The sequence below is a fragment of the Triturus cristatus genome, chromosome 5_2 (assembly GCF_964204655.1).
Source record: "Triturus cristatus chromosome 5_2, aTriCri1.1, whole genome shotgun sequence".
Lineage (NCBI taxonomy): Eukaryota > Metazoa > Chordata > Amphibia > Caudata > Salamandridae > Triturus > Triturus cristatus.
In genome coordinates, this window is record NC_140588.1 from 861,105,831 (window position 1) to 861,133,456 (window position 27,626).

Consider the following 27,626-nt stretch of genomic DNA (forward strand, 5'->3'; position numbering starts at 1 on the left):
AAGAACCCATGATGGATACCCTCTTGCTTTGAATCTTTCCATCATTATTCTTTCTTCCTTCTGGTAGTCTGATGTTAAGCTACAATTTCTCTTAGCTCTGAGTAATTCCCCGTAAGGGATGCTCCACTTCAAACTGTCAGGATGGCTACTCAAAGCATGGAGCAAAGTGTTCCCAGCTGTACATTTACGATATAAAATCGTGTGTACAATGTTATTCTTCACTTGGACACATGTGTCGAGATATTCCACTTTTTCTCTGCTAATGAATTACACTGAAAGTAAAATTGATGTGTTTAAATTCTGTAGAAAAATGAAACTAAAAAAGTGGCACAAACTGAAGCCCCCAAAAAACAAAGAAATATTACAAACATCACGTAATACACAGGAAGAGGTAGCCATCCTGACAGTTTGAAGTGGAGCATCCCTTACGGGGAATTACTCAGACCTAAGAGAAATTATAGCTTAACATCAGACTACCAGAAGGAAGAAAGAATAATGATGGAAAGATTCAAAGCAAGAGGGTATCCATCATGGGTTCTTAAAAAAGCAACAGAAAGAGTAAAATCAGTTGAGAGATCCAGTACTCTAGCACCTCCAGAAATGATTACAACACAAAGGGAAGAAGAGGGAATAGCTAGGCTGATCATGACATACAATGGACACTCTACCCAAGTCCGCAAGATTGTACAACGACATTGGGAAATCTTAAAAAGTGATTCCGTCATAGGCAAAACCTTACCAACACATCCTATGATTACGTACAGGAGGGGACGCAGCTTCAGGCACGATCTAGTTCACAGCGATCTGAATTCTAATCTAGAGAATAGAGGCATTGATTTACCAGGTTTTTACCCGTGTGGCCATTGCAAGGCCTGTGGGAATAGCAAAATGGTCAAAACATATCTTAACACCAGCACGGGGACTATGATGAATATCTCACAATTTCTGACATGCACCAGCACTTTTGTCATCTATGTGTTGGAGTGCCCTTGTAAGCTTCGATATGTGGGTAGCACCACGCATATGGCAAAAAAACGAGTGCTTGAACATATGCGTGCGATTACCAACAAGGATAGACAATATCCCATTGCCCGTCATTTTGCAAGCCATCATTTCTCAGATCCCTCAAAACTCACATACTATGCTATTGAACAGATCACACCCAAAGTCAGAGGGGGTAACAGGGTTCTAAGACTTAGACAACGGGAATCGAAACATATAATAGGTATGTGTACCCTGTTTCCGAATGGCCATAACCTTGACGAAGAAATGGCAATACATCTTCAAAATGAATGAATATGTATATTGTTTGAATTGATGTTATAATTTTTCCTATGACTTATTCACATTTGTATGTATTATCTTCTTAACAGGAAGAAAGAAAGGGTGGTATGGCTAACCCAGATTGAGATCTCTGCCCCTTCTCCTCAGATCATCCGACGGTTCCCTCTGTGTGAGATAAGACCATATGGTTCTTAATTTTAATATACGGGTGATATAAGGGATTAAGACACCATGCTTTGATAGCCTTACATACATCAGAAAACCATAAATTTTTGCAACCACCCACTAACAAGGGTCTGATTACAATTTGACTGAGAAACTATGTGAGCATGATTTTTGCAATATCATGTGGTACAAGGGGCTTTCGTCACCAAGGGCAAAAGGTATATATATAAACCAGACAGGAATGCTCTAATGTCGATCGAAATACTGAATATCATAATCTTATTAAAGTTATGTTAAGCTTGTTCGTAAAAATACGATCCATCACGACGTACGTGAACGAATATTTTGACACGAATTATTTTTTATGTATCACATCGAAATGTGTATATAACTTTATTGATAATTGTTTCTATGTCAAAACGCCCCTTGCTATGTAAACAATGGTGCCATTTAATTATATTATGTTTGTAACAATGTAATTTGCATTTGCTAAAATGGCGACCGTTTTGTTCATGAGTTTCTCAGCCATGTTCAGAGGTAACAGTCCTCTTTCTTTGTTTATGATAGGCGAAAGTATGTAATGGTGCCTTTCACGGTGTATCGCTGTGTGAACAAGCCACGACAGTGGCGAAACGCGTCACGGCGGGTTTATGAATTGAATAAACCCCCTTTGTTTGGATTGAAGTTCGTTGTTTATTTGCCAATTGCCATCCGAGAGCGCGAGTGGGACTCCGTTTGTACAAATATTGAATTGCCGGTTTTGCTCCGCCGGTCTCGCGCCACCCTGCAATTGATTGAGGATACGAAAGGAGGATCTTGGGTTATATATATATAGTACAAAATTAGCGGTCCACAAACGCATTCTGCAACATCTGCGTGCGATTTCTAACCAGGACAACACCTACCCCGTAGCTCGCCACTTTAGAGAGATCCACAACAGTGACAATAAGAGCCTAAACTATTTTGTTATTGATTGCATTGAACCGAGCAGGAGGGGTGGTGATCGTGAGTCCAATCTCCGCAAATTGGAAACCCGATATATCCTGCAACTTAACACCAAGGTTCCGACAGGACTCAACATAACGGAGGATCTGCACACATGTCTGGGTTAAGCACACAATATCGCATTAGTCTGCTCACTAGCCTCCTTTCTGTCTCTTGCAACCAATTCAATGGGCAAACTATATGGGGGGTCTTTCTACAAATCACACAAACTAAGGGTATATAAGCGGTAATCTCCATTTGGGCAACCTTTTTATCTGATGTGTACATAACAGCATTTTAACATTTTTAAGTCTTTTGTCTTAACCTTATTTAATATATTTATATTTTTTATATATTTATGGTTATTTATCTGGTACTTTACCAATTTTCTTAGACAAAATGTACTTATATTTATTAATCTTGCTTATTTGCACATCCCCTTTTCCCTTGGAATTGTGTGTCCTACCAGTTGGAACCTAACCGCTTTTTTCCATCTACAAACTCATCACACTTAGTGGGTATTTATATCCACTCTATATATGAAAGGCGTCACCACAACCTTATTCTGCTTAAATCCATCATACTTACTGATACAGGTTAATCTGTTATTTGGATTCTAACCTTTAATTAATGTGCCTTTTAAAATCTTATATGAAGATCTTAACCCTAACATTCTGTCCTTGGGTTACACTGGGTGGGTTCTTCTCTTTAAATTTGTCTTATATATGAAATGTATTATTTAAATCATTTCAAGCACAGGCATATTAATTGCAATTTATCTTTTTTCGATTTATACTGTTTGCACTCATCACTTTTTCATTTTAATGGTCCGGTGGGCAACATGGATCTTTTAACACAATACCTTTTAATAGAATATTTATGTCTTTTTATGAGTAATATTGTGTTATTAGTCGAAGTCAGACCAGTACATATTATTCATTTGCCTGTCGGCAATTTGGTTATTCATGTATAACTGGCGCATTTCTTGATTATTGTCCAGGTGGTGTCAAAAGATGTACATTGTATTCTTCACAGGCACTAGGCATTTATGCCGACATTATAAAATACACATGCTACAATTTTAAAAAGATTAGAGACTGTTACAATGTTTTAGCCTGCAATCTGACTACGTGTGTATTTACTTTTTACCGTGAGGTTAAATGTACTTTCTCGCTGTCTATGACTTCGTAACCATGTGATCTCCCCCACGTGACCTGTAGTATCACTTTAAATTTGTTGCATCATGAGTTACACGCTGTCATGTGAACAAGGCTCCACGGAGCCGAAACGTTATGGCCGTCGCTCTGGGCATTGAATAAATAATTTGCACTATTTGCAGGCTCGTGTACTTACTTCCTTGGCAGTTGGAGGATCTTCAAGGCTGGTGGGAGAAGTCTTTGAACATATTTGATCATTTTCCAGTTTCACGCGATCTTGACACGGAGCCCTCTCCATTGAATGGTTGGCGCTGAGTAGTGAAACTGCTTTCTGGAGTTTCCGGAAATACTTGCCTCCGGAAGGAGGAGTTGGCGCCTGACCCCCCTGGATACCGAGACCGACGAACCTGTGGACACAGGCTGCAGCGGACTACGACTACACCTCAGGTGATCCTGCCCAGCCGTGATCGGACGACGCGACACGACAGGTGAACCGGGGACACCGTACAAAAAATAGCGAAGGTATCGGGGTTGGAGAGTATATCTGCGGCAGTGGGAGGCTGGTATTGACAAGTTTGACCACACCAATTAACCCCCATTTGCTAACTTATTGAGCCCGTATTTGAGCATGACGGCCGACAGCGTTCGCGAACGGGAGGCTGCGGCATTAGCAATGTTCTCGGACAGCCTCCCTTTGCCTGCAACGAATCTGAGAGAACCCACCACGGATGTGACCACGCAGGGAAATGCACTGAAGGACAATTTTAAGATTTTGGAGAGAAAATTAAGAAGTGAGCAGAGTAAGTGGTGGGAGTCAAAATCGCTACAAAGTTATATTGATGTCAATCGTATTCCCCGTGGGTTACGAATTCTCACGGCACCGAGTTACGAGAGCCCTAACCCCGAGCTCATGCGAGAATGGGCGGAAACGAACCTGGAATCCTCGCGTAAGATGGTTCTAATTTTGATCAAATATGCCGATATTGATAGAGCCACATTACTCAAGGAAATTGAAGCGATAAATGAGGAACTGGATAAAATCGAGGACTCTGAGGAAAAAACAAAACTAAGAAAAGATATGATGGAAAGACTCAAGAAAGAGGAAAAAACAATCATGGAAAGGAAAACGTTTAAATTCCAACGTGATCGTAACGATTACCAACTGGGGCAAATTTTTACGTTTGCAAAAAAATACGACGCAATAAGAATCTCCAAATCCAAGGTGGTTCCAACCAACAGGGGCCCCAACAAGGAAACCATCACTAATGAGTCAACCCAATCAGACCTCAGCTCAATGGGGGGTAGTGACTCGGAATCGGAACTCCGTGATAAAGTGTCATCTGACTTGATACCAAGACCAACCCCAGCACAAGAAATGAATTTTTTATGCGAGGGAAGAAGGCAGACCCTACGCCCAAGACTGGTTGCAACAAATCAAACCGGAAACACGCAAACTACAAATCCAGGCAGAGGCAGAGGGCAAGGAAGAAACACCTCAAATCCAAACAGGAAAAGAGGAAGGGGCTATTGGGCGAAAAACCAATGATGTGTGAGGACGCCAATACAATCATCAATTTAACATCCATTGATCTGACCGAAGACGAAAAGAAAATACTTGCACTTGGCCTCTCATTTGCACCACTCAATAACTTTGACTATGCTTCTGTGCGATTTGACATCTATAAAGCTATCCGCAAACTGAAGCTTAAAAAATCCTTTGCGATGCGAAACAACAAACGTAATGCTCCTGATAGTGCCAATGACAACTCTCTGCAGGATGCTATCCAGGATCTTTGGGACACTGAGGGTACGGGTGAAAATACAATTTCCCACGGTCTAGATGATTTTGGTTCTGTGGGACCCATCACTTCTTTTAGACCTAAATCCACCTTCAACCCAGTCATGCCTCGCGATGCCTTGGATATATTTAATGAAAATGTAACAGCTGAGATTAAGACTCTACACACTAAGATTCAATCCAAGAAACAACGCTACAATAGACAGTCTCAGCAATACCATCAACTTCTTTCTAAACTCAGAAGCAACAAAAAGACTATCATACGTCAAAGCGATAAGGGTGGCAATATTGTCCTAATAACAAAGGAGCTTTATGACCATGAAGCCTTTAATCAGCTCAACGACAGGAATTGCTACACCCGAACTACAGCAGCGGCCATTGCAAGTTCAAACAAAGAGATCCGTGATAAATTGACCAACTGGAAAAGACAAAAACTCCTAACTGAATCTGAATACAACTTCCTGAAAAAGGACAACCCAGTCATCCCCAAAATGTATTTCATCCCCAAGATACACAAAGACCCTGTCAACCCTCCAGGAAGACCAATCATTTCTGCACATGATGGTATTTGTGAAAAAATGTCTCAATACATTGACTATTTCCTACAGGATTTTGTGAAATCATTAGATTCATATGTACAGGACACAGGGGACTTCCTTCGTAAAATCTATGGAATCCAGTGGAGAGATGACTATTGGACGATAGCCCTGGATGTAACATCACTCTATACCAGTATTGGACACAATGATGGTATCAAGGCCTCTAAATACTTTTTATCTCGTAAACCTCCCCAATTTGCTAGACACAATCAAATGCTTATTGAAATGTTGGAATTTTGTCTCCTCAATAACAACTTCATGTTTAATAGTCTGTTATACAGACAATTGAGGGGCGTAGCCATGGGGGCTAGTTTTTCACCCAGCTACGCCTGCCTCCATATGGGCTACTGGGAGGAGACGGTTCTTCGGCATGAGTACACACAGTGCCTAAATGACAATGTTTTAGTTTGGCTACGATTTATTGATGACTTATTTGTAGTATGGAAGGGATCATTGAACGAGGCCGAGGATTTTATTGCAAGTCTCAATGTAAACAACCTCAATCTTCAATTCACTGCTACTTATAGCCAAACTAATGTCACATTCCTTGACACTGAGGTCTACACTAATGTTGGCACATTGGAGACCAAGCTTTACCGTAAACCCACTGCCGGTAACACCACCCTCCATGCCACCAGTGCACACCCGCCCCACCTCATTAACAGCATACCCTATGGGGAGATGTTGCGCTTGAGGAGGATTTGCAGTAATGATACTGACCTTAGGGCAGCACAAGAGCATAGCAAACTTAGATTTAAGGCGCGAGGGTATTCTGAAAGTATCATTGAAAGTGCCATTGTGAAAGCTAATGCGCATAATCGCAGCGAATTGTTAAAACCCATTTGTGGTATTACCAGCAGCACCACATTGCATAATACTCTGGAGGGGACTAACATAAGCCCATCCAACACATTTAGAATCATCATGGGCTATAGCAAACAGCATGTAGAAATACGCAAAATTATCAATAGGAACTGGCCTATCGTGCGCAGTGATCCTGTAATTGGTCCCATGCTTCCCCAGCAGGTTACCATCACATACAGTAGAGCCCCCACGATGGGACAAGCCTTGGTCAATACCAACCCTGAATCTATTGACAATAAGTCATGGTTACAACTTAACAATGGCTTTTACAAGTGTAAAACTTGCAAAGCTTGCTCTCATGGCGTTAACACCAAGATTTTTACTGATCCCTTTAGTAATAAGCAGCACAGGATCAACAAACTTCTGACTTGTAAGACTGAGTTTGCCATTTATGTCCTTACCTGTCCTTGCAACCTTAGATATGTGGGTAGTACAAAATTAGCGGTCCACAAACGCATTCTGCAACATCTGCGTGCGATTTCTAACCAGGACAACACCTACCCCGTAGCTCGCCACTTTAGAGAGATCCACAACAGTGACAATAAGAGCCTAAACTATTTTGTTATTGATTGCATTGAACCGAGCAGGAGGGGTGGTGATCGTGAGTCCAATCTCCGCAAATTGGAAACCCGATATATCCTGCAACTTAACACCAAGGTTCCGACAGGACTCAACATAACGGAGGATCTGCACACATGTCTGGGTTAAGCACACAATATCGCATTAGTCTGCTCACTAGCCTCCTTTCTGTCTCTTGCAACCAATTCAATGGGCAAACTATATGGGGGGTCTTTCTACAAATCACACAAACTAAGGGTATATAAGCGGTAATCTCCATTTGGGCAACCTTTTTATCTGATGTGTACATAACAGCATTTTAACATTTTTAAGTCTTTTGTCTTAACCTTATTTAATATATTTATATTTTTTATATATTTATGGTTATTTATCTGGTACTTTACCAATTTTCTTAGACAAAATGTACTTATATTTATTAATCTTGCTTATTTGCACATCCCCTTTTCCCTTGGAATTGTGTGTCCTACCAGTTGGAACCTAACCGCTTTTTTCCATCTACAAACTCATCACACTTAGTGGGTATTTATATCCACTCTATATATGAAAGGCGTCACCACAACCTTATTCTGCTTAAATCCATCATACTTACTGATACAGGTTAATCTGTTATTTGGATTCTAACCTTTAATTAATGTGCCTTTTAAAATCTTATATGAAGATCTTAACCCTAACATTCTGTCCTTGGGTTACACTGGGTGGGTTCTTCTCTTTAAATTTGTCTTATATATGAAATGTATTATTTAAATCATTTCAAGCACAGGCATATTAATTGCAATTTATCTTTTTTCGATTTATACTGTTTGCACTCATCACTTTTTCATTTTAATGGTCCGGTGGGCAACATGGATCTTTTAACACAATACCTTTTAATAGAATATTTATGTCTTTTTATGAGTAATATTGTGTTATTAGTCGAAGTCAGACCAGTACATATTATTCATTTGCCTGTCGGCAATTTGGTTATTCATGTATAACTGGCGCATTTCTTGATTATTGTCCAGGTGGTGTCAAAAGATGTACATTGTATTCTTCACAGGCACTAGGCATTTATGCCGACATTATAAAATACACATGCTACAATTTTAAAAAGATTAGAGACTGTTACAATGTTTTAGCCTGCAATCTGACTACGTGTGTATTTACTTTTTACCGTGAGGTTAAATGTACTTTCTCGCTGTCTATGACTTCGTAACCATGTGATCTCCCCCACGTGACCTGTAGTATCACTTTAAATTTGTTGCATCATGAGTTACACGCTGTCATGTGAACAAGGCTCCACGGAGCCGAAACGTTATGGCCGTCGCTCTGGGCATTGAATAAATAATTTGCACTATTTGCAGGCTCGTGTACTTACTTCCTTGGCAGTTGGAGGATCTTCAAGGCTGGTGGGAGAAGTCTTTGAACATATATATATATATATATATATATATATATATATATATATATATATATATATATATATATATATATATATTACCTACTGGCAGTCGGCAGTGGGTAGTTATAGTTAGGACCTATTTTCCATAGCAAATCCGCAACATTCTATTTGGAATAACGTTGGCGCCGATTGACGAATCTTCGTGAAATGTTCCAAACTTTTGGCCAGCTCCGGTCCACTCCTATCCTGAAAAGTTCACGGTGATTCGTCAAGCGGGAGCCGAGAAAAAAGGGGGGTCCCAAAACGTGTTTCCCCCATGCATTTTCCTATAGGACCTGTTGACGCAGCTACTGCCTGAACTGCTGATCGGAATTACACCAAATTTGTGTTTTTAGAGTTAAAAAGATAGATATATCTGGGCGGAGCCTAACCACACATCTCATCGTGAGATCTGATTGGCTGTCAGTACTTCATCCAAGAAGTGTTGGCAGCCATCTTGGGACCAATATACATGATAGCACCTCATTAAAAAGCATTGCAGTTAATAGAAGGTTTTAAGACTTTAGTTACATTATAAATAATTTGTTGATGGTACCATGCTCATTTTAGGAATTGTGGTGTGTTCTAAGGTGATTTTACCATGTGAAAAAGCCTTCTACTGTGATATCATGAATCATGTTTGAGAGAAAAGTATTTTCTCATGCTTTTCCCACAGAGGTTTGGAAGGTGATCTATAAGCTAAACTGAGAGCATATTTTCTGTAAATTCACATTATCTTTCTCAGTCATGTGAGAATGAAGTCTGACATTCTCAGTAAAACATGTACATCCAACAAGGGCAGAGACTGTCAGTTGATTCATTTGTGTTCTACTGCAGCTTCCCAGAGTATTCTAAAGAACAACTAGAGCGCTCGCTAACAGTCCTACTCATGACAAACGTATTGCACACCTGAAGCCATCTTGATTGGAATAAAGTGTTAACTCTTAAAACATTTAATTTAAAAAGGAACAAAATGAGGGGGTTTATTTTGCCATAGAAAGTATGATTAGCGCTGAAGAAAGAAAAATTAGGGCACATTTTGAGTGACTTCTCCAATCCTCTTCTATTTCATTAAAAAATTCTGACAAGCAGACTGAAACATGCACTTTCAATACCAGCAGCAGACTTCCCTGGTGAGCAGTAGCTTTACTACAGTGATCTAATAGGCAACTATAGTGCTAACATTCAGAATGTATGGCAAATGTGTGACACATCTGAATGCCTTCTTGATGGAATCAAAGTAAAAAACTGAAAGTATTTCCTACTGAGGAGACTATAGTAAATGAGGAAATTAGGAAACTTCATAACAAAGAAGTCTCCCAAAATGGACACCAGAGACAAAAGAGCCCAAATGTAGCTCAAATATCACCCAGATGTAGCCCAAGTATAGCCCAATGACAGAATGTCCCAGAGTGTTCTAACGAACAACTAGAGCGCTAACAGTCTTACTTATGACAAAAGTATGGCACACCTGAAGCCATCTTGATTGGAATAAAGTGGTAACACTTAAAACATTTAATTTACAAAGGAACAAAATGAGGGGTTTCATTTTGCCAAAGAAATTATGATTAGTGCTGAAGAAAGAAAAATTAAGGCACATTTTGACTTCTCAAATCCTCTTCTATTTCATAAAAAAATTCTGACATGCAGACTGAAACATGCACTTTGAATACCAGCAGCAGACTTCCCTGGTGAGCAGTAGCTTTACTACAGTGATCTAATGAGCAACTAGAGTGCTAACATTCAGAATTTATGGCAAATATGTGACACATCTGAATGTCTTCTTGATGGAACCAAAGTAAAAAACTGAAAGTATTTCCTACTGAGGAGACTGCAGTAAATGAGGAAATTAAGAAACTTCATAACAAATAAATCTCCCAAGATGGCCACCAGAGACAAACAAGCCCAAATGTAGCCCAAATATCACCCAGATGTAGCCCAAGTACAGCCCAATGACAGAATGTCCCAGAGTGTTCTAACGAACAACTAGAGTGCTAACATTCTTGCTTATGACAAAAGTATTGCACACCTGAAGCCATCTTGATTGGAATAAAGTGGTAACACTTAAAACATTTAATTTACAAAGGAACAAAATGAGGGGGTTCATTTTGCCATAGAAATTATGATTAGTGCTGCAGAAAGAAAAATTAGGGCACATTTTGACTTCTCAAATCCTCTTCTATTTCGTAAAAAAATTCTGACATGCAGACTGAAACATGCATTTTGAATACCAGCAGCAGACTTCCCTGGTGAGCAGTAGTTTTACTACAGTGATCTAATGAGCAACTAGTGTGCTAACATTCAGAATTGATGGCAAATGTGTGACACATCTCAATGCCTTCTTGATGGAACCAAAGTAAAAAACTGAAAGTATTTCCTACTAAGGAGACTGCAGTAAATGAGGAAATTAGGAAACTTCATAACAAATAAATCTCCCAAGATGGCCACCAGAGACAAAAGAGCCCAAATGTAGCCAAAATGTCACCCAGATGTAGCCCAAGTGTAGTCCAATGACAGAATGTTCCAGAGTGTTCTTAAGAACAACTAGAGCGCTTACTGTCTTACTTATGACAAAAGTATGGCACACCTGAAGCCATCTTGATTGAAATAAACTGGTAACACTTAAAACATTTAATTTAAAAAGGAACACAGTGAGGGGGTTCATTTTGCCACAGAATTTATGATTAGTGCTGAAGAAAGAAAAATTAGGGCACATTTTGAGTGACTTCTCAAATCCTCTTCTATTTCATTAAAAAATTCTGATATGCAGACTGAAACATGCACTTTTAATACCAGCAGCAGACTTCCGTGGTGAGCATTAGCTTTACTACAGTGATCTAATGAGCAACTAGAGTGCTAACATTCAGAATTTATGGCAAATGTGTGACATATCTGAATACATTCTCGATGGAATCAAAGTAAAAAACTGAAAGCATTTCCTACTGAGGAGACTGTAGTAAATGAGGAAATTAGGAAACTTCATAACAAATAAATCTCCCAAGATGGCCACCAGAGACAAAAGAGCCCAAATGCAGCACACATATCACCCAGATGTAGCCCACATGTAGCCCAATGACAGAAGTGTTCAAAACACTTATTTTTTGTGTATTTGCAGTTTTATATAGTGCAGACTTGTCAGGTAGTGGAGTGCTTTACATGAGCATTGGTTACATCACACAAGATCAAATTCATTTTGGTTGTAGACATGGGGAGATTAAGTGATTTGACCAGAATCACAGAATGTTGAGCTAAAGCAGAAACTCCAACCTGGTTCCCCAGTTCCAAAGTCTGCAGCTCTGGAGGTAACACCACATCCTCTCCCCTAAGCGCAACATTTAATCAAGTGGTCAACTGGATAAAAAAACATAAAGATTACAAATAATGTAAAAGTTCTTTGTCGCTATTTGAAAACTCAGAAAATATGTCCTGATTTTAGTTTTTTAGAGCACTAACCATATTTGTGATGCAAATAAGACCCTCTCATATATGTAATTTCTAAAGGAAATGCTCTAGGTATTACAGTTTTGATTACATCAAGATGACGTCAGGCGTTCCACACTTTTGTAATAAATATAGAATGTTAGCAATCTAGTTGTTCATTGGGATACTGTTGAGAGGCAGAGGCCAGGGGCACGGACTCTGAAAATTGAAGGCAAGTAGGAGAGTGCAGAGGCATCAATTTGACTACACGGTGCAGGCAGGAAGGGCAGTGGCAGCACAACAGACTATAGAGGGCAGTGGAAAGGGGGCAGGGGCAACAAACCAACAATACAGGACTGGCAAGAGAGGCTGTGGCATTATAATAGACCATTGTAGGCAGAAGGAAGAGGCAGTGGTAGTACAACCATACATGCCAACAGACCCGTTTCAGCCAGGAAACGTCCAATGTTTTTAAGCTCAAATGGGCTTTATTTGAGCTGTCTCCTGTCTACAATCTCCTCTTTTTCAATGTAACTCAAAGGGGAAAATCAATACCCCAGTTTTTTTCCAAAATCTCCCTCTTACCAAGTTCAAAATGTTCACAAGTATGGTACATTGGATCATGGTAGGCAGGAGGAATTGGGGTAGGGACATGGACTTGGATAACAGAGGACAGGAGGGACATGGAGAGGTGCACCAAACTGACCCTACAAGGCAGGCATCAGGGTTTGCAGCAGCACAATACACCACACAGGGCATGCGGGACGGGAGTGCAGCACAACAATCCATAGAAAGCAATAGGGAGGGGACAGGACCATGCACATGGACAACAGAGAACAGAGGGGAAAGAGGCAATGGTAGCTAGCTGACCATAATGGACAGACAGGAGAGAAAGCTGCAGCATAACAGACCATAAAGGGCAGGAGGGATGGATCAGGGGCATTACAATGGAACAGACAAGCCAGGAGGGAGGGAATAGGGGTCTGCACATGGAAACAGAGGGCTGGGGGCAAGGGGGCAGGGCAGGAGCAGCAAGATGACCATGGAGGTCAGGCAGGATGGGTACTAGAAACAAGACACACCATGGAGAGCAACAGTGAGACTATGATGGCATAGACACAGACCATGGAGGGAAGGTGGGAGGGGTCTGGGGCAGCTAGCTGACCAGACAGGGAAGGTGGGAGGGGCCATGGCAGCACAGAAGACCATGCATGGCAAGCGGGAGGGTTAGTGGCAGCACAATGGCTATGATGGGCAAGAAGGCGGGTACAGGGGCATGCACAAAGGACCATGGAGGATAGAAGGGAGGGTCAGGACCTGGGCACAGACAAGAGAGTTCTGGGGAAGGGGCCTCACAACAGACCGCGTGGGGCAGGCAGGAGGAGCAGTTGCAGCACAACAGACCAGGGAGGGCAGATGGGTGTGGCAGTAAAATGGACCATTGAGGACAGGAGGAAGGGGATAGGGGCATGGCATGTGGACAGGCAGGGTGGAGGTGGCAGGGACACGTTACAGTCATCTGACAATGCTAGGCAGATGGGAGGGGAGTGGCAGCTCAACAGAACACTCAGAGTAGATAGGAGTGGCATAGTGTTCCCTAGTGTATGTAGGTGTTTTCACTGTATTCTGTGTGTCTTTAAACATAGCACTGGCTCTAGGGCTGGTTAGTCAGACTCAGTTACCACCAGTATCCGTCTGAAAAAGTTGAGGGTACAGGAGGATTTTGCAACAAGGCTTCTTTCTGCTCCTCTGTTTGTTCTTTCTGCACGTTATCCTTCTTCCTGCACTTTTCTTTGTCTTTGAGGACTTCTGTTGCTTCTTTCTGCATTTCTTTTTTTTCTTTCTGTGCGTTTTTTCTTCTTTCTTCACATGTCCTATCTCTGTAGGCATAGTTAGAAATTAGCATTTAAAAAACCTTTGAAATTCATTGAAAAAAACATATGTTTCAGGCACGTTTTAGTTAGGAATTAGCATTTAAAAAAACTTAAAAATTCACTGAAAAAAACATAGGTTTCAGGGGCTCGCGCATCCGCAATGCACTGCTGATGACGTCACATATTACATCACTCATGACATGGTCAGTGACATCACTCATGACATCACTGATGACATCTCAAATGATAGCACTGGCAAATAAGGGAATTCCTTTGACTCTTCGCCAGCGCCATATTATAGAAACAAGCACAGAGTCAGAGGAGCCCTCAGAAGGGGCAATGACAGTGCACCATTTAAAGGGTGGCGCACTGTCAGTACGCCTCCTGAGAGCAGCCCTTGGACCCCAGACCTCCCCTTCCAGGCGGGTGCAGTCACTGACTGCACCCTCCTGCAAGGGGATCTCTATTACCCTGTAAAAGTGTAGGTGGGTGCCGCCTGCACTCTAAAAACACAGACGCAGCTGCTCTGTGTTTTCACATTAATGATCTGCCACCAGGGCAGCGCGAGTTCACAGGTGGCATGGAAGCAGCGCATGCATCATAATAGGGTGCATTGTTATTGTTTGCTCCCGGCAGATTGGGCGCAAACAATCACACTGCATAATACAGCCCCTGGAAGATTTTACCGGAGGAGGTATTGGTGGCTTGAAATTTCCTACAGAAATAGTATGGGATTAAAGAGCTGATGACATACTTTTCGTACCACCTTATAGTCAGCCCTGCAGCCTGGTTTGTAAGCTCTTCACCAAAGGTACTCTAGACTCTTTCATTTCTTCTTACATAAAGTTCATCATTGGCTCATCCTATCGAGGGATTTTGTCTCAGTGCGACTCATTTAACAAGAATGGCAAAATGATCTAGTGCTCCTCTGAGCTGTTCGCTGAGTTGTGTGCTGGCTTTATCCACACAGTTGTCCAGAGTTGGACAGTGATTCTCAAGAGCTTGATTGAGCCTCTCAATTGTCACTGTGGACCATTGGTGTGCCCGTGTGAGGAGAAGGGCATGGTTCATTGGCGTCTTATCGTGAAATATATTTATGAGGATGACCAGGTGATCCGAGCAGGCCAGTGGAAGAGATGGGTGGTGTTCATAATGCGCCATATTAGTGAACACGGGATCAAGAATATGCCTTAATCTGCATAGGGGTAAGAACTAGTTGGAGAAGTTGAAGGCTCTCCATGTCATCAACTAACACTAATCTTCATATTTGTTTTATTTTTTTCAATCGTGGTAAACTTCGTTTTGAAATATCTGTTCTTTTTTTATTAAAGACTTTAATTTTTCATATATTGTCTGAGGTTTATTTTATTGATGCGAGCTGCATAAATTGTGGTCTTCCCGACAGAGGCTTTGGTGGTGCCAGAACAAAGTTCAATGGCAAGCTGGGATTTTCAGCTTTAAAAAATCACATAAATCATATGAATATTTGATAAGTATAATACATTTGACTCGCAGTTTAAATAAGCTGATCCTTAACAATGAAATCCAGTGCTCGCCTTGTGGTATTACTTTAAGAAAAAACATATTATTGAAATAGTGATATTCGTATTTGCTTGAAAGAGGCTTTTTTAATTATATATATGCAATTGTGCATGATATTAATTCATTTAAATTAGATAACCACAACCTCTGCAGTAGACACATTTATATTTTTTATCATAATGTTGCTATTTACCTGAGGGTTGGTTAAATATGTGTATCCCATGCATTTTAATCTCAGAAATACATAGCTTTCAATATATTAACATAAATCTTGCCTGAAATTTTTGTGCACACTAATTTTACCATGTAAGTGTAAGCACATTTTGTTGATACATGTCTTTGCAATTCATAGTTATTCAGCCTGTGCCTATGAAACTGTATCCTCCCATGTGGTTTATTTTAAACCTTAAAAGATTTACATTATAGTTTGAAGTTCAAAAGAATATTTGCCGGGGGTGTTTGAGGTGTGATTAAACCATCTCTCATATTCAGATTTTTCCAATACAAAAACATGCAATTGAATGGTGTTAGGCATTTAATATAAACTCTGACACGCTGAATGTTTGTGACCTGCAAATGTCACAGCAATCACTGTTCCCATCTGAGAAAAATGCATACACCAGTCATTTGCTAGGAATTTCCGTGCAGCACTAGAACAACCTTGCTTTGTGTGAGAGCAGTTTACTTGTCAAGAATTTTCAAGAGCAAGACAGAGGGCCTTATTACCAGTTTGGCGGTGCGAAGCGGGACTACCTAGCCCCAAAACTGCCAAACCTGTGGTTGAACCACTCGCTATAATAGGAATATATCTCCTGTCTGGCGGGCGGTTGTTTGGCATTCCCACAGTAGTCCTATGAAATAGGCACTACAATGGGAACATCAAAATCAGTACCTCCAAGGCATGGAATGCTGCATTCCATTCTGTACAGATACGGGGAGAATGCACACGGGGGGCACAAAACGTGCCACCCTGCATGCACCCAATGGCCCAGAGGCAACAGGGGGCCCTGTTGGGCCCCCTTTGTTTCCTCTCCCCAAAAAGTTTCATAGTAGAATCACTTCCATGAAAACCATGGCACAGAGAAAACTTGTAATATTCTTGGTGGGACTGCGGCAGTCCTGCCAAGCATATTGTGACCTCAAGACTGCCGCAACACCACTAGGGATCTCTGATCCATGGCGGTTGCGGTGGTTCCCGTATGGCCTGCCTGCCCTGGTCGTAATAGGGCTGTCAGAAGAATGTCACCGCAATGCCCCCATGAGTCTGGCGGTCCATGGACAGCCAGACTCTTAAGGAAGCCAATAATCTATGTCACCCTCCCTGAGATCCTCTGAATCGCTCCCTACCCTAGGTGCATATCCACAGCAGGAAAGAGCCATGGTGATACGTTTCCCCAGCTTTACACAGATAGGCTAGAATATAAGTGTCCAATTCACAAAACCTTTCCTATGAGTAGTTATCTCACTCCTGTCTTAGGCTAATTACAAGTCCTACGCTCCATGGACCGCCAGACTCGCGGGGGCCACAGCAGAGGTGATCTTCCAACAACCCTATAACAACTTTGGCGGTTGAGCCACCACAGCAACTGTCAGGGATCAATGATCCTTGGTGGTGGCGCGGTGGTCTTGAGGGCGCAATATGCTTGGTAATACCATTACGGTCCCGCCAAGCATATTACCAGTTGCCTCTCTGCAGCGGTTTCTATGGCAGTTCCACCACCATGAAAAACATGTCGGAGAGGAAACAGGGCCCCCTGTTGCCTCTGGGCCTGAGGTGCACACACCCCAGTACCTGCATGCCATGGACTGCTGCAGTCCATGCCGTGCAGGTACTGATTTTGAAGTTCGGATTGTGGTGCCTATTTCATACGCAGTGCCATGGGAACACCAAAGAACCACCCACCAGACCAGGAGAAAACTCCTAATCTGTAGGTGGTTCAACTACCGGTTTGGCAGTGCACAGTGGTCCCGCTCCGGCACCGCTAAACTCGTAGTCAGGCTATTAGATGTGAATTATAGCTAAATATCCAGGCTGGTTCATACACAATTTTGTTTTACACGTTGCTTAAGAGTGAGTTACTCCTACATTTTCCGGTGTAAGTCATGCTAGTACACACACATACTTGGTAAATGGCAATATTTTAACTCCTTAGGTAAGCATATATGTTAATATCTGTCTTCTTTGTCATCCCCTCGCCCTGGATGGAATCCTACTGGACAGCGGTGGCTCGCACAGGTAAATGCCATGGGGCTGTGAGGTGGGACAGAGGCAAGGCGGGGTGAGGGATAGTGGAATCATTCGACGGGAATGTGAATACTAAATAGATCCACTTACCTTGCATTCGTTGCACTGCCAAAGTCTGTGATACAGCGAGGGCAAGGTAAGTGGTTTTATTTATTAATTTAGTTAGTTTTCACATTCCTGTCGTATATGTTTAATTCCACTACTCCCCACACTGCCGCTCCACCTCCCCGCCCCACATCATTTACCCGTGCAAGCCGCCACTGTTACTAGATCATTTAGAGTGTAATGGACTCTAGTTATGTAACATAAAGTTTACTGCTGTGTGAATAATACTGTCATCAGTTATTTGCCACTATTCACCCTGACACATTATTGGTGTTGTCCCTATGACCTTGCTCATAATAAAATTCCCTGGCTGTCCTCCCCTGGAAGTCTGCACCTTCTGATTGGGATGCCTGCATTGTGTGCAGGATTGTTTTGTGCAGGAAGGAAAACCTTCCAGCACAAAAACAATCTCATGAGGCATTTTACTCTTTCTATATGTACTGCAGAATGCAGCACACATAGAAAGAGGAAGTAACGAGGAAAGATAAAGATATTTCTCCTCGTTATGCCTCACCCGGGGAGGCGAAGCATTTTGACTCACTCCTAGGTGTACCAGTGCTGGTAAAGCTGGGATTACTCTGAATTTAGCAAGCCATGCAGGGCTACGCAAGCGGGACTTGCGTGGCTTCCTAAATCAAACTTGAGAGTTGAGTCGCTTTTGCGCCATCTTGCTTGGTACAACAGGTACACAAATCTTTAATAAATATGCCCGTTGGTAAACATAAATGACTTTGCTGAGCCATAAGTGTACCCTTTTCTTACTCTGACTGTTTATTATTTTTCTACCACATTTTTACAGCAGAAAAGTTCACAATTAACCTTTTGCATTGCTGTGCAATGGCTTACCCGAGACCAGATATAAGAGGTAACAAAGTTTGGTGTTCTATGTCTGTCTGAGTTGGAATTTCGAAGTTGGTTTTCTCATGGGTCTCGCACACAGGAGAGAGGCACAGTCTGAGCTAGTTATCCCTTTTATAGGATTCTATGTGCCAGCTGATTTGGCACTCATATTGTCACATCAGGGATAGAGTTTACTTTTGGCTGGCTTATGCATGTCCATTCCCAGGAACTCTAACCAATAATGAAATTATTGTCTACATTCGGAGATCCAGTTTAACTCCCTTTATGTGGCAGTTGTTTTGCAGTAATAGTGGTACTTGACTCTTCATTCCTCCTTTTTGTGGGGCCTTTGATTCTGTGTTACGTTCTCCGAGGATTGGCTAGTAGATGTTTACCAAACATGTACGGTTTGTCCAGGCAGTCAATGGTCTTCTTTTATTTTTAATTAAGGCACCTGCCTCCAGGTGTGTGCTTAGCTGCTTAGATAGACATTTAGGTTGATGTTCCATTCCTCCTGATGCTGTAATCAGGGTGAAAGCTTTGGGTGCTTTTTTAAGTACTTATGAATAAGGAACTGACACAAGGAAGATTGAAGAACATGGAAACGGACAGATTACTGACTGGTGATCTTTATTATATCAAGTCCAATATATGTTTGCCAGAGTCATACAACCTTCTCGCCCTGCCTCCTCTGTGCAGTACTACCATGCATTGTCACAATTAAAACTATACACAGAAAGAGGAAGGGGAATAGCACCCTTATGCAGCCACTTGGAGCACACCTAATTTAAAAAATACTTAAGGGATTTTAGGCTAAACCTTTTGTTAGAAGAGCAAAGTGACTGTCTATCATTGAGTGAGATTCACTGAAAGGAAAAATTGAGTTATGAGGAACATTTTTACTTAGATTAATGGAGTAGTGACCATACCGAAAATGTCAGTTAGGTATCTTAGATTTAAGAGGTCGACATCTTCTTTTAATTTCACATGGTAATATGGGCTTTGATATTAATAGTGCAGCTAACATCACAATTGCAGGTTTCAAGAGACCCAATGCAGTTTAGTCGTTGTGATTGTTCATGTGTTAAACCTGTACTTATTGCTATGTCTAACATGTATTTCTATCTATTTGAATTCATCAGAGGAGTGCAGCTGTACAATTTACAAACACATATTATTGGTAAAGCTCAGAGTGTCAGCTCCTAATTAAATAATAGTGTGTTCTACAAGTGAATACCCACACTACTGCACAATCCCTTGCCCATAGGAAGCAAAAGCTTGAATCTAATAATCTGTGTTGTAACCACACTTCAGCAAGCAGACATCAATGTCTATCAAGTGTTTACCTAATACTTATGATCTTTTTTTTTGCTCTGTCCTCACATGACGTTTGGGTGCCCGAATATTTTTTTTATTTTGTACGTTTGTTGGAAAGTAGTTTATTAGTAGGTGCAGTTAGGTACCTACAACAAATAATAACACCACAATCACAAATAAGTTCTCAGTAAATGAATTCTTGCTCAACCCTTGGTAGATTGGCATACAGGCTTAATTTAGGAGACAGGTGTGTACAGCACTGAAAAACACCAATACATTAAATAAGACAGACACAGCACACAATAAAATACAACAACAATTTATAAATATAGGAAATATGTTTATTATTAAAATGACACCAAAATGAGAAAAATCCAATGTAGGGAACAGGAGATATGATCTTTTAAAGAATACATACTTTCTAGTGCCTATGAGCCAACTTGGGGCATCTGGTCTCATTTGACCAGGACAAAGTCAAAGTGTCAGGCGATCGCAATGGAGTGTAGTTCATATACAGTGAGCAGTAGGGCCCAGTCAAGTTTTTACCTTTTGATGTAGTCACTTTTATTGAGCTTTTTCTCTAGATGACGAGCGAGACACCTCATCAGGATTGTTTGGGAGTCGACAGCAGTGGCTTGCTTCAATGCAAGACCTCTATAAAATCCTAGAGTTCTTGTAGATACAGAGCTTTCAGCAGGATGCACCTGAGTTTCAGGAGAGGTCACGGTTCAATTTCAGCGGCTTGACTATCAACGACGAGTTGGTCAACTTATGGAGCTTATTCACAAAAATTCTCCAAATGATTCCAAACTTTTGGATTTTCTTCTAGAAGATCTGTTTAGACTATTGAAGGATCCACAACACCAATCCATTGTTCTAGAATCTCTGACTTGCTCCTTGGGAAGTTGGGACTACAAGACACAAAATGTACCTGACCAAATCTTCAAAATTCCAATGAATGCTGCCCAGTTGGGTTCTTCTTGGTGGAGATTGTGCAGGTGGACCTTTTTTTACCTGTTGCTGTCAGGGAATACACTGCTCAAAACTTTAGATTAAGGCAAAGTCTTTCTTTTGTTGAAGCCCAAAGGTGCAGCAGGTGCTGGGCTTCAGCTTGCAGTGCTCTTGGTGCAGGCTAGGGGTTCAACAGGGATCTGAGTTTCTGACCAGCTCTCCCACATGTATCCAGGCTCCTGGGCTGGCAAGCAGGGGGAAACCCCTGACCATTGGGGTGAAAGGTGCTACCCCCAATGATGACCACTTCTTTCTCCTATTCCATAAAATCCAAATTGGTGGAAATCTCCCCTTGAGCTTCAAATCTGGTTAACCCAACCTACAGGTGTGGCTACCTTTCCCTAACACTCACATCCGTCCCCTCTTCTTATATCCATTACAGGGGCTCCATACCATATGCAAGGCAGGGCTGGCTCTTAAAAAATGACAGCAAGCACCACAGAAGTGTGTAATTAGGTGCATTAAATCACATGCCCTTCCATATACTAGAAATGTACAGGTAGGCTGTCAGTACCAATTGTAATTATACCTAATTACCATGTACCTTTTACACAGAACACAGGCCCTGGTCACAATAAGATTCAGAAAACCAGCATCTAGTAGTCAAAAAGTGAGGGGACACTTCAGAAAAGTCCTGGTTTCTCACACAGTATCACTATTTTTGGTAAGAGACACACATGATCTAAATTCCTAATGCATTATGAACTTTGTAATTGTTTGTGTGGGAAAAATGTCTTCACAATGGGCATCTGTGCAATTCCAAGCACAAACATTATTCAATTGGTAGGCCAACTAACAAGCATTTGAGTGCCTGTTCCAGTGAAGCAAAAGATGAGGACATGTGTTACCATATAGATAACCACTAGGACAATTATTAATGATTTTGTGCAAGTGAATGTGGAATATGCAACTAAGAATTACACAATTCTTTAAAAATGTTTTGGATTAAAATGCAAAACATATAACTTAAAGTTGCACAATTGCTATCACCATAAAGCAACACACCTAGAAGTTATTGTTGGCTTGCTGACATCCACTCACACTAATAGCATGTTTCACGAAATTCAGATGAAAACTTATCTTTGTTGGTTCATTCCGCAATCAAGAGTAAATTTGCCATTTTTCAGAAGACACAAATATTTCCATGAGTGTCCTGGTAAGTTTAGACTGCCAAAGCTTTTTCAGAAGTACTTGATTTTACCAATTTCAGTGTCCCTTGTTTAAGGAAAAACCCCTTAAGCAAGTGCAACTGAACCTGCACCACTATGGAGGAACCCCTTGCTCTATATTTCCACTGATTTTGGGGATAGACCCTTCTTATTCCTGCCCTGGTAGAAGATGTATCGCTGTACTTTAATGGGATAACTTTCCAATAGGGTCCAAGGTGGGCTTGGAGTGTGAATGGGAAGAGTACCAAAGTATATAGGCTTGTGGGTAGCTACAAACCTTTCAGGGAATTCTTAACGTAAAATGCACAGTCTACAACCCTGAAAGCAATTTACTGTAAATTTGTCTTATTAAATCTTTTTACAGACATAACGTCACATTTTGTGAATGCTAAATGTGAATTTATATTCATTTAGATTCACGTTGTGGCTTCTAAGGGACTCGATGTACAGGTGGACAAACAAAGGAACACTCATGCAAGCACCCTACCAACCTTTTGTGAGCTTGAGGTCCTCTTGAACCCTCAAGCTCAAAATTTGCCAGGTCTTTACATGGCTTCTGCCAGCCACAGTCTTACCTCAACCTTAAGCTCCACACCAGCTCCCCCAGCAGAAGCTGTCCAGAACGTGGGGAGTTGATTTTGCATATAGAATGAAGGTCAAGACCCCGCAGAGTGCTTTGGAAGAACTTGAAGAGACATTTTATGCTAATGATTTTCCTCTAAGAACTTTCATAGCACTCTACATGTTCTTAATGGTCAGCCCATCTTAAATGCTCCCTCCATCCCAGGAGTATCGGAAAAGGCATAAATCCTGCCAGGTGTGGCTCTATGAGATAATCTGCCCACGAAAGAAGACTGCACTTTACTTTTGTCAGGTGAAGCCAGAGACTCTGTTGACTCTCCTAGACCTTGGGGGCCATTTTGTTAAAGTGTTGCATCTCTTTAGCACCACGCAATGGGGTGAAATTGCAATGAAACCCTTCAGATGTGAGTTATCAGCCACCCAAAGCTACCTTGCATTGTCTGAGTGGCTTGATAAATCTAAAGTAAATCAATGCAGTGCAAATCAGTGCTTTGCGTTATTCTGCCCTAGGAAGGCATACCATTAGTGGTGTATAGGTGTTCCCAATGCAAGACGTAAGTACTTGATGCATTGCCAGATTCACCATGAGTGGTAGACCTGACAATGCATCAAAACAGCTACATCTTCCCAGGGGAATCATAACGAGGAGAAATATATTTATTTCTTCTTGTTTTTATCTCCTTCTATGTGTGCTACATTCTGCAGCACAAATAGAAAGAGGAAATGTCCTCATGATTGTTTTTGTGCAGGAAGGTGCCCTTTCCTGAACAAAAACAATCCTGCTAACAACGCAGGCACTCTTGCACTATAGGCCTTACATTGTGCGCCATATAGTGGCGCCTGGCAGGGAGTGGGGGTTAGGGGGGAAAAATATTTTTTTGAACAAAACACTTAACTCCTCGTGCTGCAATCACCTCCGTCCCTCCTCCGCCGTTGCTGAAAACTCCGAAAGCACACAGGCTCCCCTGAGCAAATCACAATGCTGTACTTCGGCGCACAGACTAGCACAGGGAACCTGTAATGCAGCCTGGGTGGGGAACATGCAAAGTGAACATGACTGTTTATCCGGAACGGGATGGCTGGCCAAGCAGTTGTGTGCCCTTAGTGTGCACAGTTCACTCCTCCACCCTGAGCCACCAGCCCCGCCCTGCCGTAACTCAGCCCTGCAGCAACGAGAAATGAAATGATAATAACCTCATTATTATCATTTTATTTTTCTCTTTTCCACTACTCTAAGAGAAGTGGTGTGATGTTCCTTCGCCTAAGCGGAGGAGCCGCACCTAGAACCATCACTGGGAAAAGGCAGGATGCGCCGTTCAATGCATTCCTGCTCTTTCCCTATCACGCAGTACAGCAAGGGGACCTGTGCACTGCGCTGGATGATACAATGATAAACGTACCCCTTGGTTGATTAATGCATGTCATTCCTTCACTATGTGTTAAACCTCCCCTGCAATTGGTCTCTGTATGTTAGTAGAAGTAGATGATATGAACAAAAAAAAAGAGTTACTTGCCTTCCCTTAAATTAACTTTGTATTTTTTTCCTTAAAAACGTCCTGTTTCAACTTCATTTAACACATGTTATGTGTATTTATTTAACTCTATGTACTGTCATAGCTACATAAAGAATTACATATTAGCAATAATGTTCTACGTAAAATGGAAAAGAGAAATAAATAACCGTCTAGTGGCCAAATTGTGCAACATGAGACCAGGAATCGTGGGATTAATCCAGGCTTTCCCACTTGATGAAATTGAACAATCCCAGACAATTCTTCGATTTGCACTGTGCTCCTCCGATTCCTCTATCATGTGAAAGCAAATAGTGTTCCTTCGGGGTCTTTTGTAAAACAAAATCTAAATTTATGGGCTAAGTATAATGTACCCATTGGACCTACACAGTTTATATTAAGTGGCATTGCAAATCCTGCAGACAAATAAGGGCACTGCATAGATAAGTATATGAGTATCTTGCATTTCAATACCAAAGCAAATGTACACCAAAAGATATATACAATTGCAAGGGCGCTGTTAGAAGTGACAAGTGGTGAGGATGCAGTGTTCATGTGAGTCAACTGTGCAGAAAACGTAGAAACAGCAAAATGAAGCACATAAAATTATAAAAAGACCAAAAAGTGGCGACTGATGATGTATAAACAATTTTAGTTATTTCTCCAGGATCATCATAGGAACAATGTCAAGGATATTGGAAAATAGCATCCGTTTGAGTCAGTTCATTGGTAAGTTGGAAATTAAATGAGGTTTTTGATGTGGTTAAAAATGGGTATGGAAAAACTGATTACAATGACAATATTGGCTTCAGATAGAAATTCAGAAGTGAAGCGTGTGAGACGCCAGCTGAAGACGCAGGGAGTAAGTAAAGCGATTATGTAATATATCTACCCCTTAGTGATGCTACTTTATGGGGCACCACCCCCTCACTACACTGCTTCAGAGTGGCTGCTGAGGGTTTGAATGGCCTTGCCTAATTATCAGAGCATTATTTGAATGTTCTACAGGTTTCTTATGATTAAGTTCCTAATTTTGATTAGTCTAATTGCTGTTGACAGCATTCAAGGACTGGTTGGACAACAACGCACACAACTGCAAGGAACTCTTCAACATCGTGAAAGAGCTTTCCAACCCCAGCGCAGGAAACAACGACATCACCCCATCGCAAGACCTCTGCAACTCCCTCGCTTCATACTTCCACAACAAGATCGCGGACATACACAGCAGCTTCAACAACCAACCAACGCACACCATGACCGAACAACCGCCCCCCACCACCACCCTCCACGCCTGGACCCCGATCAGCACCGAAGACACCATCCGCACGATGAACTCCATCCACTCCGGATCACCGACCGACCCCTGCCCTCACCACGTCTTCAACAAGGCCGACGCTGTCATCGCACCCCACCTGCGAGACATCATCAACACATCCTTCGACACCGCCACCTTCCCTGAGAGCTGGAAGCACGCCGAACTCAGCGCTCTACTCAAGAAACCCACAGCGGACCCCACCGAACTCAAGAACTACCGCCCCATCTCGCACCTCCCGTTTCCAGCCAAAGTCATCGAGAAGACCGTCAACAAGCAGATGGCCGCCTTCCTCGAGACGAACGGATCCCTCGACCCCTCACAGTCCGGCTTCCGAGCCAACCACAGCACCGAGACCGCCCTCATCGCCGCCACAGATGACATCCGAGCCCTGATGGACAAGGGAGAAACAGCGGCCCTCATCCTCCTAGACCTCTCCGCGGCATTCGACACGGTCTGCCACCGCACCCTAGTACGGCGCCTCAGCAACATCGGCATCCAGGACAAGGCGCTGGAATGGATCATCTCCTTCCTCGACGGAAGAACACAGAGAGTCCGCCTTCCACCGTACAAGTCAGAGGCCTCCGAAGTCATCTGCGGCGTCCCCCAAGGATCATCTCTGAGCCCCACCCTCTTCAACGTCTACATGAGCCCCCTCGCGGCCATCGTACGCAAACACAACCTCAGCATAATCTCCTACGCCGACGACACCCAGCTGATCCTCTCCCTGACCAACGACCCCGCCGCCGCCAGAGCCAACCTGCACGAAGGGATGAAAGAGGTAGCCGAGTGGATGACGACCAGCCGCCTGAAACTGAACTCGGACAAGACGGAGGTCCTCATCCTGGGCTCCTCACCCTCCGCCTGGGACGACTCCTGGTGGCCTCCTGCCCTGGGCACCGCACCCAAACCGACAGACCATGCTCGAAACCTGGGCTTCATCCTGGACTCCTCCCTCTCCATGACCAGGCAAGTCAACAACGTCTCCTCGGCGTGCTTCAACATCCTACGCATGCTACGGAAGATCTTCTGGTGGATCCCCACCGAGACCAGGAAGACCGTCACCCAGGCCCTCGTCACCAGCCGACTGGACTACGGCAACGCCCTCTACGCCGGTACCACCGCCAAGCTCCAGAAGAGACTCCAGCGGATCCAGAACGCCTCAGCCAGACTCATCCTCGACATCCCACGAACCAGCCACATCTCCGGACATCTGAGAGACCTTCACTGGCTCCCCGTCAACAAAAGAATCACCTTCCGCCTCCTCACCCACGCACACAAGGCCCTACACGACCAAGGCCCGAGCTACCTCAACAGCCGAGTCAACTTCTACGCTCCCAAACGCCACCTCCGATCAGCCAACGACGCCCTCGCCGCCGTCCCCCGCATCCGAAGAGCGACTACAGGAGGAAGGTCCTTCTCCCACCTGGCCGCCAAGACCTGGAACTCCCTCCCGACCGACCTGCGCCTGACCCAAGACCACCTCTCCTTCAGGAAGAAGCTGAAGACCTGGCTGTTCGAGCAGTAGCGGCACCCCCCCCCCCCCCATCCCCCCAGCGCCTTGAGACCCTACGGGTATGTAGCGCGCTTTATAAGTGTCACTGATTGATTGATTGATTGATCAGCGCTCAGCCAGGGAATGGGGGCCTGGGCATGTTCTCCATGCAGGCTGTGAGAAGTGCGCATGACTGTTTTGGGTGGCCAAAGAGGGATGACCAGTCATGTGCTCTTAGGAGTGGGCAAACTACTCCCCCCCCATTTCCTCTTTGCTTGGAGCAGCCCTGCCCCACCCAGAAAGCTGCAGCAGGAGAAAGCTGCCACAACAGCAGGAGACATAAAATGATATTAACG